The 13,332-nt window shown below is 37.8% G+C and overlaps 1 non-coding gene across 1 annotated transcript; it reads right to left on the minus strand.

Moving 5' to 3' along the window:
• Positions 1-6,555: 6,555 nt before the first annotated feature.
• On the minus strand, positions 6,556-6,662 carry LOC125494059 (small nucleolar RNA R71). The gene has a single exon (XR_007270443.1). It is a non-coding gene; the product is annotated as a small nucleolar RNA R71 (small nucleolar RNA).
• Positions 6,663-13,332: the final 6,670 nt, after the last annotated feature.

Genomic DNA, 13,332 nt, shown 5'->3' on the forward strand with positions numbered 1-13,332 from the left:
AGTAGAATAAATGCTATTTGTTGCGGTGGTATTACTGCGGTTTTACCTATACGCAGCAATATAACACGCAAAATAAATAAAAAAATAGAAAATGACAATATTGCTGCGGTTCCCGCCAAAAACCGCAGCAATATTGTCCAACAGAATAATTTTGAACAAAATGTGGTGCCCAGGCCAGCTAATATTGCTGCGGTTTCCACGTAGGACCGCAGCAATATATTAAAAAATATTTTTTTAATATATTGCTGCGGTCCTACGTCGAAACCGCAGCAATATAAACGCTTAATATATATATATAACTCATGCGCGCCCCTCCCTTCAAAGGTTACAAAACTGAAAACCCTAAATTAAAAATAGCGCCTCCCTCAGCTCCTTCCCCCCCCCCCTCCCTCTCACTCCTACTCCTTTCTCTCTCATTTTCGCAGTGCGTTCTCTCTGCTTCACCCACCTGCTTTCTCCCTCCTTCACCCTTTACCCTTCACCCTCCTGCATTCTCTCTCCTCTTTCTTCGCCGAAAATACAGGGGAGACAACCAAAAATTAACGGCCTCAGTTTCTTCGCCGGAAATACACCGCGACAGTCGTCGCTCGTGAAGCCAGCGTTCTTCTTCTTCCCGTCAACCTTCGAAAGGAGCGACGCCAAGTGCACCGGCTCGACCGGATTGTTCGTCACTCCTCTACTCCGCCGTTCGATCCAGATTTCTTCGTCGATCGCAAGACAAGCCACCTCTGACGAGTTCTTCTTCGTTTTTGTTTTTGTTTTTCCTTTTTTTCGTTTTTTTTTTTTCGTTTTTTTGGCTATCAGTTGGTGGAGGGTTGTTTGTTTTCCTCAGGTTTGGTGATGTTTTTATTTTTTATTTTCAGATGTTATAATATATTTTTATGCTTTTTTGTTTAATTTTGTAGTTACAGTTTCATTATAGTGTGGTGATATTGTTTTTTAAGATATTTTTTTCGATTTTCAGTTTTTCAGATTTTCATGTTCTTAGTTTTTTCATTACAACTTTTTGAGCGTACTAAAAGCTTTTGAGTTTTTTAAAAGCTTTTTGAGCGTACAGATTTTCATGGTACGTTGCTACCTAGTTTTCTTTGAGCGTACTTGGTAATATCATAAAACTAAAAGATTTTTAGTTTGTCTGTCATTGTCTTCCTTAATCTCAGTCTAGGTTCTTTAAGCTTTCTAGTTAATTAGTGTTATTTTCCTAACAGTTAAGTGTATTTATGTCTTCCTCCTCATGATATTGACGATTAGCCGTTCGCTATCAACCACACTTTGCATCCGCTAACCCTAAATCCTGCCTTGATTATCAGATATGTTTTTTTTTTCGTTTTTTAAATATTTCTATGTAAATCTTTTGGTGTACAATTTTTCTTTGACTTTTTCTCTTTTTTAGATTTGTATGTAGATTCTTGTTTTAGGATTTTTTTTTGTTTTTTAGATCAGTTTCTTAATTTCTTGTTTTTATTATATTTTTTGTAATTAGGTAGTGAGTTGTAACAATTGTCTTTTTAGTTTTTTCATTTTACTTTGTATTATTTATATACTTAGTTTTTTTTATTTTTATATATTAATGATATTCATATGTAATTTTATATTTGTTGTTTTTTATATTATATTTTTTATGTTTTTGAATTTTGTATAATTATTTTTTGTCATTGGTATCAATCAATAGTGTCATTGGTAATTATTTTTTTGTATAATTACCTGTACAGACCCTATTGTTACGGTTTTTCAAAAAAAATCGCAGCAATATGTCTATTTTTTATTATTAAATATAGCATATTGCTGCGGTTTTCTACACAAACCACAACAATATGCTTTTTAAATCTGATATAAAATAAATATATTGCTGCGGTTTGGCTTAAAAACCGCAGCAATATTTGTCGATATTGCTGCGGTTTAAAACCGCAGCAATATAATTAACACCTATTGCTGCCCCCTTAATTGCTGCACGCCCAAAATCGCAGCAATAGGGCACTTTTTAACCGCAGCAAATAGCATTTATTCTACTAGTGCCACTTGGGAGGGGATGGGGAGGGTCTCCTACTTGACCAGTCCCCACTGATATCCCTGTCGTCTCTATTACATTGGCTTGCAAGTTATCTAGAGTGTTATGATCAATCACCTTGCTAGAGATAGTTCAGAAGAAGAAACACAGTTTTGTAATCATATATCTTACTTGGGAAAGCAAAATTCCTCGTATTGCAACGCATATTAAATGCTACATCATGATATGGATTTCAAACCAACGAGTTTCAAATCCTTCGGTGAGACAAGGTTTCGAAAATTTGACGAGCGTATCCAACAGGGTACTTTAACATATGTAGAGACTCACAAAAACTGGTTTTCTCCTTCTTAGACAAAGTGTAGCAAGCTGGTAGAAGATAATGGCGTTATCCCCGCTCCTGAGGTGCTAGTTCTGGTCTGCCCATTTCAGCCATGCCTTTCCTAGCTTTAACTTCATGCTTTATCTTCCCGGGAATATTCAACAATGTTCCGACAATGGCATCACAAGCATTTTTCTCAATGTGTATAAGATAAAGACAATGTCTGACTTCTAAACATGCCCAACACGGGAGGTCCCAAAACTTAGACCTTTTCTTGTATAAGTTCTTTGAGACACTTTTAAATGGCTTGCCAAACATTATTTCAATATCCTTTACCCGCTTAGAAACCTCTTTTCCACGTAAGGGTACAAGGGTTTCCCTCATCTCCACTATTCCGTTGAACAACTTTTTCTTCTTACAAAATGGATGATCTAAAGGAAGCCATGTACGATAATAATGGTAAACATTCTTCCCACAACGATGTAACCGCTCATCAATCATATCCTCATCACAAATAGGGCATGCCTTTGCTCCTTTAATTGTATACCCTAACAAATTCCCATAAGCTGGGAAATCATTAATTGTGAAAAATATCATGGCACGTAATGTAAAAGTCAGTTTTCATATATGCGTCGAACATCAAAACACCTTCATCCCACAACAATTTCAGATCTTAAAGGAGTGGGTCAAGATACACATCTATGTCTCCGGGTTGCTTAGGACCCGAAATAAGAAGCAACAGCATAATAAATTTACGCTCCATACATAGCTAGAGGGCAGATTATGAATGGTCAGTAGAACCGGCCAAGTGATATGCTGGGTACTTAGTGTGCCAAATGGGTTCATCCCACAAAGTCCAAGCCTAAGATTTTGAGGTTCTTTACCAAAATCGGAAAACTTGCGGTCCATATTTCTTCATTGCGGAGAATTGGCCGGATGTCTAAGCATCCCATCTTTCTTCCTCTCATTCGCATGCCACCTTAATAATTTAGCATTATTTTCATCCGAAAATAAATGCTTAAATCTTGGAATGAATGGAAGATACTAAAGAGCCTTCGTTAGAGTTTCTTTCTTCTCACCCCCTCTTCATCCTCCTTTATCTTGTATCGAGACTCTCTACACCTTGGACACTCATGCAAATCCTTGTACTCATTTCGATACAGCACACAATCATTTTGACATGCATGTATCTTCTCATATTCCATACCTAATGGACACACCAATTTCTTTGCCTCATAGGTAGAGTTGGGAATCTCATTCCCTTCAGTTAGCAATTCTTGTAAAAAAGTGAACAACTCACATAGACTTTTATATGTCCAACTATGCTTCGATTTCATATTGAACAATGTGAGGATGTCAAAAAGTTTAGTGAAATTCTTACACCCTAGACATATAGGTTTGTCCACTGCACTTAGAATACTATCATACATATGCGGACGATCGGTTCCTTCATCCTCCAAATTGTGCAACATCTCATTTACCCTGTCATTCTCATCATCTACCATATCATTCTCATCATCTCCTTCAACCTCATCATCAATGTGATCAACATGCAAATCATCACACAAGCTAGTGGAGCTCATACCCTGATTATAAAACTCTCCATGCCATGTCCACCTAGTATAGTTACTCTTAAAATCCACGACGAATCAAATGATCTTTAATTTGATCCACATCACGATACCCTCTAGAGTTATTGCAATCACAACAAGGATATAAGACTAACTTTGACCCATTATGCGATTGATGTTCCAACTCAGTCCTGATAGATTCATCAACCCCTTATAGAAATGTTGCCGAAATTCGATTACCATACATCCAGTTTCGATCCATATCCATACACTAGAGACACTAAAAAAGAACACAATTGATCACATCATTCAAAGTATCTTATCAAATGCATTCATGAACATTTGGGTCCTTATCACTCCAACCTAACCCACACTTGAGTTTCTCATCTCACTAGTGAATGAACATTTGGTTTTTAAATCCGACAGAACTTCCCTATAGTGCTCCAAGTACACGATGAAGATAGTAGTTAAACTATCAACATATATACCTGATGTTATGATTTTATATAGAGTTTTTCTCCCCTACTTATATGCTAAAAGTGATGTTTATGGTGCTCTTAGGAGCCATTTTGTACTAACTCTCTCCATCTAGTTGTGGTTTGCTGTTTTGTATTGTATTACAGGTTTTAGGGAACTATTACCTACTTTTTATCTGTTATATGACCGCTACATTGGATTGGAGAGGTTGGACGCTGATTCCCGAGATCCCGAGTATGCTTTCCGGAACCTTGAGCAAAAGAAGAGCCAAAGATTTGGCTCTTGAGCCAAGAAATGAGTGAATGATGATCGACCCGATAGAATCGGGCGGTACAGCCTGATCGGGCGCAGAAGCAAGACAAGGATTTCTGTTGCGGGCCCGATCAGGCGTTGAAGCCCAGTCGTGATTCACTGTTGACGCCCGATCGGGCGATTAGGCCCGAGATTATCGGGCGCCCATGGAAAATATGACGTGCAACCACTGAACTTTTAGGCGGCCCGATGACATCGGGCGTCTGTGATTTTGAGCTGCTTTCCCTATTTTGGACCCCGATTAGATCGGGCGACTTTGGCCCGATCGGGCAACGTTGCGCCACGCGATTTTTTATGAATCCGAGGCTAGTTTTCGAGACTTTTTCCTATTGGTTTTAGGACTTGTATAAATAACAAAATTAGAATTTCTAGTAGACATCTTAGTTTTTATTATTAGTTTTCTCTAGAGAGTGTTTAAAGAACCCTAATTTAGTGCTTTTTTATTTCAATTCAAGATCGAACCTTTTTCTTATTCACAAGTTCAATATAATTCGGTAATCTTTCTTTATTACTTCTTCTATTGTTAAATTAGATTCTTTTCTTAGTTATTTGTAATGTTTCAAAGTGTGAGATTTTATATTAATTTTGTTATTGTTTTCATAATTATGAGTGAGTAGTTTTATTTCTAGGATTGTGGGGATCTATGTATGCAATGAGGGATTGTTAGATTAGTTTGATTGCCTTGTATTTCAATTGTTTCCTATGGTTGAATTTTCATGCTAGATTTATAAGTTAGGCTTGATTTATATTTCTATTGTTGCAATACTAAATCTGCTTTGAGAGGAGAGATACCGTATAGGCTTTCAATCATTAGGCAAAGTGACCCTTGACCATGCGAGAGCGGATGGGTGATCTTTGAGGGAGGCAATGTTCGAGAGAAATTACATGTGCCCTGGACAGTTTGACTTATTAGGTGGTTTTTATTCATCCTTGATTTCCCGAATTGTATGCATAGTGATCCATTCTAGTGCTTTATTAATCGATTTATGCATTCTTATTTAGTTTTGTTATTTGCTTAGTTTATTAACACAACTCTATTCATCTGATTTTGTTAGTGTAATATTAGAGTTCGGTATAATAATATAACTTTCTCCCAATGGATTCGATCCTGACTTCCCTGACTACTAGTTTGTGGACCTTAGGTTATTTTTGATTAAGTGATACAACTTTAGCCTATCAAATTTTGGCGCCATTTCTAGGGAGACGGTTTATTTTTATTTTGTCTGAAATATAGTATTAAACTAACCTCTACTCTGAAGAACACCTATTCTTTGGAGCATCTCACGTTTGTTTTAGTGTTTTTGGTTTATGAGCAGGAAATTGAAATCCCCAAACCTCATCCTATTCGATCCAGAGTTGAAAAGACCGCTTGTAGACTCAGAGAGAAAACTGAGCAAGCAAATTTGTATGCAGGGACACCCTCCCAAAAGACACCTTCTCCACCATCTTCACCGCACCAAGAATTCCCCGCCTCACCTATCACTCTTAACATGGGTGAGAATGTTACACAAACCTTCAGAGACTAGGCACAACCATCTCCTGATAGTGTGCCTACTGGGGTACGGATGCCCACTATCGCCGCTACAAATTTTGAGATCAAGTCTCATGTTCTGAATATGGTTCAAAATAACCAGTTCGCTGGGTTACCATCTGAAGACCCAAATCAGCACATGTAGAGGTTCTTACAGTGTTGTGCTACTCAGAAACAAGCTGGTGTTACTCCTGATGAGATGAAACTCCTCCTATTTGGCTTATCTCTGCGCGACAAAGCTTTATTTTGGTATAATAAGCTGCCTTCCACCATCACCACCTGGGCAGAACTTTCCAAGATTTTTCTTATCAAGTGGTACCCTTACCAAAAGACTACCGATATGAGACATGCCATAGTTACTTTTACCCAAGATCCTGGTGAGTTTTTATATGAAGCTTGGGAGTGGTTCAAGGATCTGTAGTGTCTATGTCCTCATCACGTTTTGGACCAGTGGTATTTGTGTTAGATTTTCTACACTGGAGTTGAAGCAGATACACGACGGGTAATTGATAGAGCATCCGGTGGGTTCTTCATGGATAAAGCGATTGAGGAAGGGTATGAACTTTTGGAGAAACTAACATCTAATCAAGCATCTACTATTCGTTCCTCTATGGAAAAGGGAGGTAAACATGATGTTGAAGCAATTTTCTTACTGTCTGGGCAACTAGCTACTCTAACTCAAAAGATTGATTCCTTGAAGTTAGGTAATGACTCCTCCCACATGAGTGTTAACGCGATGGCTAGTGCTTCTAACTACAAAGTTCACCTTTATGATGCTTTGTGGGATACCTGGGCACAACTCTCAAGAGTGTCTTGTGCTCCTATCCTCTACTGTAGGTGGCAACTGTGAGGCAGTTAATGCTTTTCAGTCACAACCTAGGAACCAGTTCAACCCATATTTTAACACCTATAATCCCGGGTTGAGAAACCATCCAAACCTTTCATATAGGAGTACTAATAATGTGTTGAACCCTCCTCCTCAACAACCATATGTGCCTCAACAACAGGGTCAACAATATCAACCAGCACAACAAGCTCCATCTGGCTTCCAGAGAAATTAAGCACCTCAACAACCTGCTCCTACTACCGACCCAGCCATAACGGAGTTGAAGAACATGATGTTCCAGATGCAGAAAGGGTTCAATGCTTTTCAAGCCGACACAAAAACTCAACTGGAAAATTTGGGTACACATAATAAGATGTTGGAGACTCAACTAGCTCGGTGGGCTAGTTCTTCTGCTAGTAGGCCACCTGGGGCATTACCTTCACAATCAATGCAACCAAGGGATACTGTCAATGCCATCACTCTTAGGAGTAGAACACATTATGATGGTCCCACAATGCTTAAGGATGGTCAGGTTGAGCCAGAAAAAATTGCAGATGTCACCAAAACTTCAACAGCTTCTAAGGAGACCGCCATTGCTAATGCAGAGAAGCAGTAGTACTTGAAAAAGTTTCATCTACCACTCCTACGATAAAGGTACCATTCCCCAATCATCTATCGAAAAATAAGCTTGATCACCAACTCGGTAAGTTTATGGAGGTAGTGAAGAATCTTCAGGTAACTATCCTATTTACTGAACTTATTACTCAAGTTCCTGCATATGCTAAATTTTTGAAGGAAAATCTGACTAGGAAGAGAGCCTTTAGTGCAGTTGAAACTGTTGCCTTTACTGAAGAATGTAGTGCTCTTTTGCAAAATCAATCCCCTCCGAAATTGAAAGATCCAAGGAGTTTCTCTATCCCTTGCAACATTGGCACCATTTTTATTGACAAAGCCTTATGTGATTTAGGTGCTAGTGTTAGTGTCATGCCCCTTACTATTTACAAAAAGCTTGACATGGGAGATTTAATATGTACCAACATTACTCTTCAAATGGTCGGCCGTTCTGTTAAATACCCCCCAGGTATCTTAGAGGACGTTCTTGTGAGGGTAGGTAAATTTTATATTCCTGTGGATTTTGTTGTGCTTGACATGGAAGAGGATACTCAAATCCTAATCATCTTAGGGAGACCATTCCTTCATACTGCTGAAGCTGTCATAGATGTTAAAAATGGGAAATTGACTTTGACCGTGGGAGATGATAAGGTGACTTTTAGTTTGACCAATGCTTTGTAAAGTCTCATGCTAGAGGAAGCATGTTATAGAATAGATGTCATTGATGTGCTGGTTAATGATGACATGCCTCAATCCCTTCTGCGGGATCCTTTGGAGGCTTTGCTTTGTTTTACATCTTCCACAAGTGATGATAGTCCCATGAATATTGAAGTGGATGATTGGGAAGCAGCCCTTACCTATGTAGAGCTTGACACTATCACCACTCAAGAGGAGGAACGGTTAGTATGTGCTACTCAACCGGTAGAGGTGAAGAAACCTGAACTGAAACCCCTTCCCCCTACTCTGAGATATGCTTTTCTGGATGAATCTGAAAATTGCCCTGTGATTGTTAGTGCTTCACTAAATGATGGTCAAATGTCCCAACTTTTGTCTGTTTTGAGACAACATAAAAAGGCCATTGGATATAGTATTGATGACTTGAAAGGCATAAGCCCTGACTTTTGTATGCATAAAATTCATCTCGAGGATGACCATCGTCCTAGTATACAAGGCCAGTGTCGTTTGAACCCCAATATGCAGGAAGTTGTCAAGAAAGAGGTTATGAAATTGCTTGATGCTGAGATCATCTATCCATTTCTGATTCTAAGTGGGTTAGTCCAGTTCAAGTGGTTCCTAAAAAGGGCGGTACTACTGTAGTTAAAAATGAGAAAAATAAACTAACTGCTACAAGAGTAGTCACTGGGTGGCGTATGTGCATTGACTATAGGAAATTAAATGTTGCCACTAAGAAAGACCACTTTCCCCTCGCCTTCATTGATCAGATGTTGGAACGACTAGCTTGTCACTCTCATTTTTGTTATCTAGCACTCGGGGAAAAAAAAGGAAGGGTTGCGCTTTCTTCATTATGCAGCCCTTCTAGACAGTAGGGCTGCGATTTTAAATAAAAAGCAGCCCTTCGTTATAGTAGGGCTGCATTTTTATAGAAAGATGCAGCCCTTCACATAGAAGAGTTGCGCTTGTCTAAAAAACGCAGCCCTACTATAAAGAGAAGGGCTGCGTTTTTTAGACAAGCGCAGTCCTTTGTTGTGAAGGGATGCACTTGTCCAAAAAAACGCAGCCCTACTTGGGCTTTTTTAAAAAAAAAAAATAATTTAAAAGAAATTGCAAGGTTTTAGGTCAGTCTCCTCTCTCCTCATTTCACGCCTCTCTCCTCTCTCTCTTCTCTCCTCTCTCTCCTCTCTCTCCTCTCATCTTCTTCCGTCGTCACTGTTTTCACGCACCACCAACCACACCATCGACAGTGAACGATGTCAACCCCCACACCGTTTTCACGCACCACCAACAACACCACACCATCGATAGTGAATCATTAACAAACGCAGCGAAATCACTCACAGGGCTTTGGGTTCGTTGATGAGAGATTATTTGTCGATATTGTCGTCGAAAATTGAGGATTTGTCAATGGATTTAACGGCGAAGATTTCGGCATTTTTGCGGGATTTTATCTTTGAAACGATGCCAAATCGTCCGGTGAACATTTGTTCGATAACTTTGATAACAATGTAGTCTCTTGAGTTTTTTTTTCAGATCTAGGTTTGAGTTTGAGTTTTGTTTAATTTTTATTTTCGCTTTTGTTCCTTTTTTTTCATTTTCTGTCATTCTAAATTTGCGTGTTTGTAATTTTTTAGTTTAATTCTCATTTTTGTTTGAGTATTATGTATTTATGTCATTCTAAATTTATGTGTTTGATTTTTTTTTTTCATTTTCATTCCCTTTTTTTTCATTTTCTGTTCCTTTTTTTCCATTTTGGTTCATTTTTTCATTTTCGTTATTTTTTTTTTCATTTCCGTTCCTTTTTTTTCATTTTCTTTACGGCCTTGACGTCAAGATCTTCCTCTGCAATTTCAGGAAATAGGGTGGTGATCCACTTTCTGTAGGTGTGTTTTGAGGCATTACTTGTGCGGATTTTTCATCTAGATTACCCTGTTGCTCACTTAGAATTAGTGAATTTACCATGTTGCTCACCTAGAATTAGTGAATTTACGTGAAACTTTTTGTAAACCATTCCCCTATTATTTGAGGGGTTTCATTGATCAATCTTTTCTATTTTGGATTGTTTAAACAATATCAACATGAGTAGATATATTCAGGAGTAAAAAAATGCAAAAAAAAAAAAAAAAAAAATTGGGTCAAAAGGGCTGCGTTTTTTTCTAAAAACGCAACCCTTCATGCTTAAAAGGCCTGCGCTTTTACCTAAAAACGCAACCCTTCACTTGTAGAAGGGCTGCGTTTTTAGGTAAAAAGCGCAGCCCTTTTAAGCATGAAGGGCTGCGTTTGAAAAGCGCAGCCCTACTTAAAAAGTGAAGCGCTGCTATGGATCAAAGAAAGTTATTAACATTATTAATGAGTTAGCTTCTCTTGGAAAGTTTATTTCATCAGAGGAACAGGTTCGAAAGGTTCTTAAGAGTCTTCCTAAGGACAAATGGATGGCTAAGGTCACTGTTTTACAAGAAACAAAAGATTTCACTCATTTCAATTTGGAACAGCTGGCTGGGTCACTTATGACTCATGAGCTTCACCTTGACACTGAGTATGGTGAAAGCTCCAAATCAAAATCCATCGCTCTCAAAGCAGATGATGAAGATGACTACAGAAGAAGAGGAAGCAGCTCTCATGGTTCGAAAATTTCAAAAGATGTACAGGAACATGAAGAACGGGAACTTAAAAGGTAAGTCTAAAAAGTTTTCTAACAAAGCTGCTTGTCATAAATGTGGGAGTACAGATCACTTCATCAAGGAATGTCCACTTTGAGAAAATGATAAAACCAAAGAATGGAACAAGGAACGCTTTGCTGAAAGGAACAAGGAATCAAAGGCACCCTTCTCTAAGACAAACGTTCGAAAGGCAATGATAGCTGCTTGGGGAGATTCAGAGACGGAAGAGGAAGAAGAACAACAAACTGAAGAAACAGCAAATCTTTGCCTCATGGCAAACATTGATGAAAAAGAAGATGAAGAAAATGTTGAGGTAAGCCAACATGGACTTGAGTCAGACTTAAATTGCAAAACTAGGCCTGAAATATATGATCTTTTTTATGATGCAATTCTTGAATGTAGAGATGAACGTGAAAAACGTGAACAAACTGAACAAGCTCTTAAAGTCTGCAAAGAACACATAGAATGGGTTAAGAAAATGAGAACATATGTTGTAACTAGATTCATTGATTTGTTTGACAAAAACTTAAAAATCAAAGAATATTATGTAAGTGTGAAAAATGAAAATTATCTAATAAATTTAGCAATTTCACACTTCAAGGAATTTGTCCCTGTTCTAAGTTCCTTTGATATTAGATCAACCCCTTTGAAAACATACAGATCTGAGATCAAAATTTGAATAAAGAAAAAATTGTTTTGAAGGAAAAGATCTATAATCTTAAGAAGGAACTGGTTGTTGCAAGGAACAGAGGCAAAACGATGGTTGTTCCTAAGTGGATTGAGAAACCACAGACTAAAAGAAAAGAAGGTCTTGGTTTTGAAAACTACAAGAAAAAGAACAAGACCAAGAAATATGTTGACCTACCTAGTGATAAATTTTGTATGTATTGTGGAAAGGTAGGTCATTACATTAATCAATGTCAACTAAAAACTGAAATGATTGGTAAAAATGTAAAGATAAGCAACAAGAAATGGGTTGTCAAATCAAGTCCTAGTCAAGAACAGGAACCCACGAAACAAGGGGTTCCTACAACTAACAATTAGTTGATTTTTGCAGGTTGGAGTGAGGGGGAACAACACATGGTATCTTGATAGTGGTTGTTCCAAGCATATGACATGAGACAAAACTAAGTTTCTCTTACTCTCAACCTACGAAGGTGGAAGTGTGACATTTGGTGACAATAAGAAAGGTAACATAGTTGCCATGGGCAAGGTTGGTAAGTCACCATCACACTCCATTGAGAATGTATTTTTAGTTGAAGGTCTAAAACATAATCTCTTGAGTATTTCCCACTTCTGTGATAAGGGAAATGTTGTCGAATTTAATAACAAAAAATGCTTGATCATTAACATTAAAACTAAGAAAGTTATCTTGGAAGGTTCAAGAAAAGGGAACACATATATTGTGGATCTTGATCTTGTTCCTAAAATCAACTTAACGTGTCTTAGTGCAATTGAAGATGATTCACTCCTTTGGCATAAGCGTCTAGGACATGCTAGCTTCTCATTACTTGACAAACTTAGATCAAAAGATCTCGTCTTGGGATTACCATCTATAAAATTTCATATTGATCAAGTTTGTGATGCATGTGCCCGAGGAAAGCAAGTTAGATCCTCTTTCAAATCTAAAACTATAGTAAGCACCACTAAACCATTAGAATTAATTCATATGGACTTGTGTGGACCTATGAGAATTCAAAGTAGAAGTGGACAGAGGTATGTATTAGTTAGGGAAATTCTCATTGGTAACCTCGTACTTTTGCTGATTCTCACTAGTAACCTCGAATTTTTTAAAATGTCATTGGTAACCCTGTACAATATAGACATTCTCAACCACGACTTTGATGAGGAATATTCCATTAAAAAGGGAATATTCCGTTAGATTAACCCCTTAAACCATAATTAATCATCATAATTAAACCCTAAACTCAATATAGGCAAATCAGATCGTTTTTTGCAAATTCCAAACTCGAAATCGGCCCTATTTAAGGCAAAATTGACCCCTAAAATATTTGAATACCACTTTTAATTTAATTTTTTCATCATTTCGTATCTACACGCAAATCGAGGTACGTTCGGTATGTAAATACAGGAAAATCCGATCGTTTTTGCAAATTCCGGCCTCGAAACCGACCCTATCAACGGCAAAATTGACCCCCAAAATATCTGAATACCACTTTTTAAAAAAAAATTCATCATTTCATTTTTGCACGTAAATCGAGGTACTTTCGGTGTGTAAATACAGGAAAATCGGATCGTTTTTTTGCAGATCCCAACCTTGAAACCGATTTTATCAAGGGCAAAACTGACCACTAAAATATTTGAACACCACTTTATAAAT

The sequence above is a fragment of the Beta vulgaris genome, chromosome 3 (assembly GCF_026745355.1).
Source record: "Beta vulgaris subsp. vulgaris cultivar EL10 chromosome 3, EL10.2, whole genome shotgun sequence".
In the NCBI taxonomy this organism is placed as follows: domain Eukaryota; kingdom Viridiplantae; phylum Streptophyta; class Magnoliopsida; order Caryophyllales; family Amaranthaceae; genus Beta; species Beta vulgaris.